This window comes from Bos indicus x Bos taurus, chromosome 11 (genome assembly GCF_003369695.1).
Source record: "Bos indicus x Bos taurus breed Angus x Brahman F1 hybrid chromosome 11, Bos_hybrid_MaternalHap_v2.0, whole genome shotgun sequence".
Lineage (NCBI taxonomy): Eukaryota > Metazoa > Chordata > Mammalia > Artiodactyla > Bovidae > Bos > Bos indicus x Bos taurus.
The window spans coordinates 55,810,475-55,818,531 of NC_040086.1; the positions used below are offsets into that span (position 1 = coordinate 55,810,475).

At 41.0% G+C, this 8,057-nt stretch overlaps 1 protein-coding gene across 4 annotated transcripts in view; it reads right to left on the minus strand.

The window, feature by feature from the left end:
• The window catches only part of CTNNA2 (catenin alpha 2), a 1,359,097-nt gene extending 1,351,254 nt beyond the window's left edge, over positions 1-7,843 (minus strand). Inside the window, exon 1 of one of the 4 annotated variants that reach the window (XM_027555570.1) lies at positions 7,564-7,843. The gene's annotated coding sequence lies outside the window, so the exon portion shown is untranslated. The remainder of the gene's footprint in view (positions 1-7,563) is intronic. The other 3 variants (XM_027555573.1, XM_027555568.1, XM_027555571.1) reach the window with 3 other exon arrangements.
• Between the last annotated feature and the right edge of the window lie 214 nt (positions 7,844-8,057).

Consider the following 8,057-nt stretch of genomic DNA (forward strand, 5'->3'; position numbering starts at 1 on the left):
TAACACTGCTATTAATTTTCATGTAAATGCCTTTGTGCAGGTTTTCATTTCATCTGGGAGTGGTTGTACTATAAGAGTATTTTTAACAGTAGGAAGAAAATGTTTCCTAAGGTGTTACATCCCACCAAGGTATGAGGGCTTCATTTGCTTCAGATCCTCTCCAAAACTTGATATTGTCAGTATTGTTAAATTTAGCCATTCTAGTGTTTGTACAGTGGTAGCATATTGTGGCTTTTATATTTTATTATTTGAGTGAACAAAAGACAAGCACCTCTTTGTATGCTTACTGCTCATTCATATATCTTTTTATGAAATATTTCTTCAGATATTTTGTTTTGGTTGGATTGTCTTACTGAGATGTAAGCATTCTATATACAATCAGAACAACTACTCCATTTTCAGATATATAGAGATAGAAATAGAGATACATAGGTCTAGCAAATCTGAAGTCTTTTGAAAAACAAGTTTTTGTTTTTTTTTTTAATTTGGATAAAGTCGAGTTTATCTTTTTCCTTTAACTTTATTATTAAAGCCTTTAGGACCTACTTTATTAACTCATCTTTGCTGCTGCTAAGTCACTTCAGTCGTGTCTGACTCTGTGTGACCCCATAGACGGCAGCCCACCAGGCTCCCCCGTCCCTGGGATTCGCCAGGCAAGAACACTGGAGTGGGTTGCCATTTCCTTCTCCACTAACTCATCTTTATCTAACCCCAAATCATAAAGAGTTTCTCCTGTAATTTCTTCTGCTAACTGCTAAGCTGCTTCAGTCGTGTCCAACTCTGTGTGACCCCAGAGATACGACTGAGTGACTGAACTGAACTGAACTGGGCAAGGGAAAGCATGTGACACTGAAGGTAAAGGTTTTTCTCATGCAGGAGCAGTATATATTTCAAAAGAAAAGAAAAAAACAAATAGGACACAGTAAGAAATAAATCATTACGCCTTGAAATTTTAAGGGAAATTCACAAGTGGAATTACAGAATTTTATAGCTAGAAGACACTCTATCGTCATGTCCATTGCAAGTCACTTAAAAAAGGTACAGATTAAATTAATAAGCCTTGGAGGGTTTCCAGTTTGTTTAGTCACACTGTAAAGAATCTGCCTGCAACACAGAGACTCGGGTTCAAAACCTAGGTCAGGAAGGTCCCCTGGAGAAGGGAATAGGTACCCACTCCAATATTCCTGTAGAAACCCATGGACAGAGGAGCCTAGCGGGTTACAGTCCATGGGCTCGCAGAGTCAGACATGACTGGGAGACGTTCACTTCCCTTCACTTAGTCAATCAGCTGAAAATCTGGAGGAAAAACCCAGGTGTCCTAATTCCTGATTCAGTTTTGTGATAAAATTGTACTTTCTAGCCCAATGCTCTGCATGGAGCAGACATTTAAAAAAATACCTGTTGAATGAATTCATGTTAGATAAATGTGATTTTTAAAATGCATAGATAGCATAACTGAATAGAGGGATAAATTTAGATGATGACACTTTTTTTTTTCCCCAATGAGTTCTGTATATACTTCTTTATGCCATTTCTGCATTTAGAAGGAAAACAGAAGCACATTTTGTGAAATTACTCTGGCAGGTATCGATGTCTAAAGAAAAATACTGGGGACAACTGGTATACTCTCAAGAGTTAGGGGACACCTTTTCTAAGAAATAGTTGAGGGCAATTAGCTCTTTATGAGGTAGTTAAGGGACATTTCTACCTCCTTACTAAAAGATGCATCAATGATATTTAACAACTGCCTCAATCCAACCAGTCAATCCTAAAGGAAATCATTCCTGAATATTCATTGGAAGGACAGATGCTGAAGCTGAAACTCCAATACTTTGGCCACCTGCTGCAAAGAACCAATTCACTGGAAAAGACCCTGATGCTGGGAAAGATTGAAGACAGGAAGAGAAGGGGATGACAGAGGAAGAGATGCTTGGATGGCATCACCAACACAATGGATGTGAGTTTGAGTAGGGTCTGGGAGTTTGGTGATGGACAGTGTAGCCTGGCGTGCTGCAGTCCATGGGTCACAAAGAGTCAGACACAACTGAGCAACTGGACTGAACTGACTGAACTGAACTCAAGCCCTATGAATTAAAGACAAAATTTTAAGACTGTATTCTTCTCATGGAAATGTTGTCTAATCAGAAAATCAGAAGAGAATGAACCATACCCTGTTATCTTAAAGCTCAAGAATCATAAGGTAGAAATAAGATAGATACAAAGAAACAGTAAGAAATAAAATGATACACAGAGAACATCAGGACTGCTTTACAATGTACCAGAGAAACAGATTTGGAAAAAACTTGCTGACAGTCCCTCCCACAGGCACACCAAGGGACCAGAATGACTGATAGTGAGCTTTAGATGTCACAAGCTGATCTCATGTTACATAAGAAAATCGGCTTCCCCACCTCGGAAATTACACATGCCACCAGTGAAGAGGCAGTAAAGAGGCAAAAAGGATAGCTGAACCTGCTGGGCAGAGAGCTCCAAAAACTAACATGAAATTTACACTTTCTTTCCATCCATCATTTCTGAGCCCTCTTGCCCTCTTGCTCTCTACTTACAAAATAAATACCCAACTCAAAAGTTGATGGAGACAGATCTGAGTTTTGCCCACTTGCTCTGGTACAAATATCAGATTCTCTGGTCTTTTACGGAGTCACTGTGGTTTCTGAGTAGCTGTCAAAGAACTGACATACCCCCACTGGAGTTCATGGCTTGAGTTGTGAAATATCAAGGTGCCATGAAAAAAAAGGATCTTGGATTTACCGCAGATATCTAACAAACAATATAAGCCCCATTTACACATACGAGCATATTACAAATGTCCTATTAACTGAACAAGCAGTTAAAAAGTTTTTAGCTCAATAGATGAAACAAAATTAACTTTATCTCATCCTTATTCTACTTTTCCATGTTCTCTATAAGTTAAGGTCATTGCTTAATTTACAGAGAACATAGTTGCTTCTTTTTCATTCCTGTTATTGCACATTATCTTCACATCTGAAAAATAACAGTCTGAGTTGTATATACAGATATGGCCTTTAAATAAGAATGAATAAAAGCCCTATAAAATTAAGCTGTATAAGGTCAGACTATCACTTTTGTATAATGAGTTACAATCTCAAAGAGCTGTGGAATGCATATTTGTGGTTGAGTTAGAATTCAGCTCGAAAGTAAAAATTCACTTACAAGGAAAATTAAAGCATCTAGAAGTAGTTTTTCAAAAATCACTGGTGCTTTAATATGAAACTGACTAGAAGTGATACATTGGAAAAAGTTTTATTTACATCTGCTGCATCCTTAAAACATCAGAATATTAAGAAAGCTTCCAAAATGGAAAATAAAAATGCTACAGTCTGTGTCTGTTAAATTTCTAGTTTTGGGAAATACATTCATGTTTTTAACCATATATATCTTAAGATAATATCCCTGAGATTAATTTTGTGTATATTAGAACTACAAAAAATAATTATAGAGTATTTTACTATTTTGGAGAAAAGAATGAAATTATGTCTATCTATTAAAAATAAAGTAAACATGAGTACTATAAACACTGAAACTTGCAACTTGTAGGTAAATTTTTCTGGAAATCCTTTTTCTATAAAACAACACAAATCATTTACGCTTTTGGATCCAATAAACACCAGTCAAAACTAAAGACATGTCAACAGACATAGCCAATGGGCAACTATCACCCCACACTGAGCTGGTGTTTACCTTGCTCAGTGCACAATCCCAGACAGACCTTCTGTTGCCATCACACCCTAGTCTCCCAGCAAACACTTGAAAAGAGCATAACTCATTGAGAATCATTAATAATCTCGAACACCAAAAAAAAGAAAAAAAAGAAACTTCCAGCAAATACAAGTACCCTAATAATGCCCAGCTTTGTGTATGACAAAATAAAATAATAATGGCTACTATTCTCCAAGTATGTATTCTGGAATATTCCTTGTAGTTAAGGCAAAACAAGAGAGAGTTGAGATAATCATGATATTAAATCTTTATTATTTAGAAAGGTCAACTTTCTGTCTTGAAGTTTAAAGAAAAAAGACAGAAAGAATACTCTGGGTCCTCACTGTGACACAGACCTTGAATCCTGTGTCTTGGTGTAGGGTTTTGTGTAAGACAAAGAACTGAAACAGGTCCTCTGGGTAGCTGCACATTCTGTGATAAAATGGATCCCACAATACAACAAGTTGTCTTGTCCTGAGTGAGAGGCTAATTACTCTGACCGTATGTGTTTAACACTGTTTAATACACTCCCCAGTAGTCAAGTAATCAGTTTTCCTAAACACACCGGTGTTTCTCCTCTCTGCTTTTGTTCCAGCTGTGTACCCACCCTGCATGAAACCCTTCCAAGCCCCACTGCAACTCCTGAATATTATCATTCTTAGACTACATAAATAACTGTCCTCTTCAGAATCCCTCTAACCACTTACCTGCTTTTTATTTCTTTCCAGCATATAATCATATATTGTCTTAGATTGTTTTAAATCATTTTCCTAATTATAATACTGTTTAAGATATGCTTTGTTTATTCCAAGTACTGTGATTAACATATTTAACCCTTTAAGTAATCTTAAGAATCAAGGTCTACCATAATTCCCATTTTGCAAATGACGGGAAGGGCTTAAATAATACACAAGGGCATAACACTACTACGTAAGTAGAGCATGCACTCAAATCTAAAGCTCTCTCCAAAGATCTTGCTCTTTACCACTGTGAAATATGACCTCATGCAAAAGCCTGTTCTCAACTAGGCTATAAGCTAAGGTCAAAGACAGTGTCTTTTTACTTCTTTTCAAAACCTCATACACTTAGCTTAGGGTTGCATGGTTTTAAGAGCTCTGATAAAACCATAGAGAATGTTCCAGAATATTTGCTACAGGGTCTATAAGATGTACTACTGGGTTTTTATCTGTACCATACATTGTTAAAGGTCTAGTCAAGTAAAGCAAGAAGTCTCCAGAAGTTAAATTCTTCAGAGGAAGTTGGTTGGACTTTATCTGTAAACTGAATAATGATCAGAGTAGCAGAGCTGCTTTTTTAAGACACTAGTTCTTCAGTTTCATATTTTGTTCATTTTACTCAAGTCTCTCTCAAAATCTTGCTGTAAACAAATGTTATCTTCTCTTCTATCTGTTAATAACTTGTAAATTTTGTTTTCACTCACTAGATGAATGTTTACAAAGGAGACAAATAAACAGTATTTTTCTTTCCATAGTAAGCACAGTATTAAAAACAGAGGCATACACCCACATCACTCTGTAAATCAAAACTGCGATCAAGGAAGAGCAGGGCTGTCTGAGGGGCTGCCTCCTCCCCTAGCTCACAACCACAAAGCTCCACAGAGAAAGAACAGTAGAGATGCTAGAAGAGGGGAAAGTCATTTGAAAGTAAATTAGGACAAAACTAACGGATTGTGTTCATATATAACTACTATCAAAGGTTTTTACTAGCTTCATGGCATTCCAGGGAAATGAACAAAAGCAAAACAGAACAGCCCTGCCTACAATTGTGTTAGCTATTAAGTAATGTAACCACTCAAATATGGATAGGGTTGATGGCAATTCTGCAACAGGACATTGGTAACACTGACAATTCCACCAAGCTTCAGCCAAGCCATTAATGGAATTGCAATCCTATCAAGGGGAGTTGGGGCAAGGGGTGGATCCATCATTCCTAATATCATGCACTTCCCCCAAAAAAACTGATTCAGATGATTAACTGTGTCAGCTCTTTGTCAAATCAGCACTCAATCACTTTGGAAGGTAATTCTCTTCAACTCAACTCCTACTTTACATTCCCATAAAATATGAAAGTGCATATTGCACCACTAGCCTATAATAACTTAAATGAAAAGAAAAAAAAAAATCAACAATTTGCTCCACAGCATAGTTTCTTACTGGAAGCTTCATTGCATCCACCATTAATTTCAGTCCCTCAGTCCCTCCCCACACATCCATTAAACATAAAATACAGCTATCTGTAGAAATTAAGGGTTTTTATTTTTGTGTGTTTTTTTAAAGGTGAGCATAGATAAAACAAAATACAGGCTTCTAAATAGTCCATTTCTGAGTTATACTTATCCTACTTGTTGGATCTTTCTGAAATGATGAATACACTAAAAATTCTGAGGCAGGGCTATCCCATCAGGTATGAATAAACTTTCAGCAGCAACACTTGCTAAAAGGAGCATTGCCAAATCACTATTAATATATATAACAGAAGGGGTTAGAGTGTAAGCTAAAGAAAGCAAAGTAAAATATATCACTTGGTGAAAATAAACGGTGCAAAACCAACTGAAATTTTAAACTGTTCACAACAGTCTCAAAGATAATTCAACTTTCCCATTGGTATACACCACAAACAGAATCACACAGTACTTTTCAAACATCTTCACGATTTCTGTAAGGTGCATGAGAAAAGGTAAGGGTATCTGCTAAAGGTATCATGCAGCTAATTCTATCAAAACGATATATCTCTAAGCCTGTGGAGTATAACCTCATCACTCCAGTCTATTGTCCTCCTTTAGAAGTTAACTCATGATGAACAAAAGTGCCTCTCTTCCACTCCTCTGCTCTCTGTTTTCCCCAAATCCATCTACCCTAGTGTTTTTGTATGCTGACCCAAACATTCCACAAATAATGCTGGGGTACACACACATTAAAGTTTTAGAGTTTCTGCCTCTAAAGTAGACAGTGGCAGAACTAAGCACACAAGGGCTCAATTTCAAGGCAAATATTGGGCGGGTGGTTTGAAAATATCAATTCAAAGAGGCCTAGGGAAAAGAGATACAGGCATCCACCGCCACCACCCTCCCTCTCCCCTCCCCTCTTCCTCTCTTGTTCTCTTCCTCTCTCCTCGTCCCCCCTTGTGGCTTCTCACACAGAGACAATCAAAGCCGGGAAAACTGGGTTTTAAATTAGTGACACACACACTGGGAATATGTAATTCCCCAGAAGGAAAAAAGAAACTGCTACAGAGGGGCGTGGGGAGTTGTTGGCAACATGTCTAAGTGACAACCCTCCCCACCCCCACCCTAATACAGCACAAATCCACAGATTCTTCCTCGACCCTCTTCTCCTTCCAGTTCCCGGTACTCTATCCAACTTGACCCTTAATCCAAACAACACAGAGATCCACAGGGTATCCGCTGTGCAAGAGCGTGTCTCTCAGTAGATGTGCCCAATTTTTGGAAGCCCCTGAATCCGGACAGTTGTACCAGGCAAGGGATCTCCCACTGGGGAAGGGGTGAAGAAAGGAGGAAAAAAAAGAGATGGAGACAAGAGGAAAGCGAGGCAGAGCTGCGCTCTGGAGCGACTGGCTGCAAGGAAGACAGGGAAGAAAGAAAGGGTGGGAAGGAAGCGGGGCTGGGAGAAAAGAAGAAAGGGATGAAAGAAAGGCTGGAAGGGGAGAGGAGAGAGGGATGTTGGGAAGGATGAGGGCGGGAGGGTTGGGGAGCAGGGAGGGAGGGGAGGACGCAGAGGATGGGAGGGAGACAAGGAGGGAGGGAGGCAGGCAAGGATGGAGGATGCTCTGCCTGGGACTCACCTCTGTGGGTCGGTGGGAGTTTCTCGCCCTCCTCCTCTCTCTCGTCCGTTCCCAGCAGCTGGAGGGGTAACCACTAACGGGACTGGAGAAGCGGCGGCGGGGAAGAGGGCAGCAGCTGCAGCAGCCGCCTCTGGCCGAGGTGCGGTGCCTCCCGCTCCGCCCGCCAGCCCCGGTCTCCGCCTCACTCGCGGCTGGAAGCAAAGCCGCTCCCCCCTCCCCCCGCCCGCCCCGCGTCCTGCCCAAGCGCGAGCGGCAGCGGCCCGAATCGCCGCTAGGGGAAGCGGCCAGTGCGCAGGCGCAGCCGCCTGCTCGCTTGCGCGCCCCCGCGGCCCCCGGGCCCCCGCGGCTCGACGCTCCGTGGGGCTAGGGCAGGCACGGGGCGGGGGCCACGGGCGCGCGCGGCCTGGGGAGCGCCGAGCGAGCGGGGCGGGGCTGGGCGGGGCTGGGCGGGGCAGAGCGGGGGAGCGAGGCTGGCAGCGCCGCAGGTGGGGGGA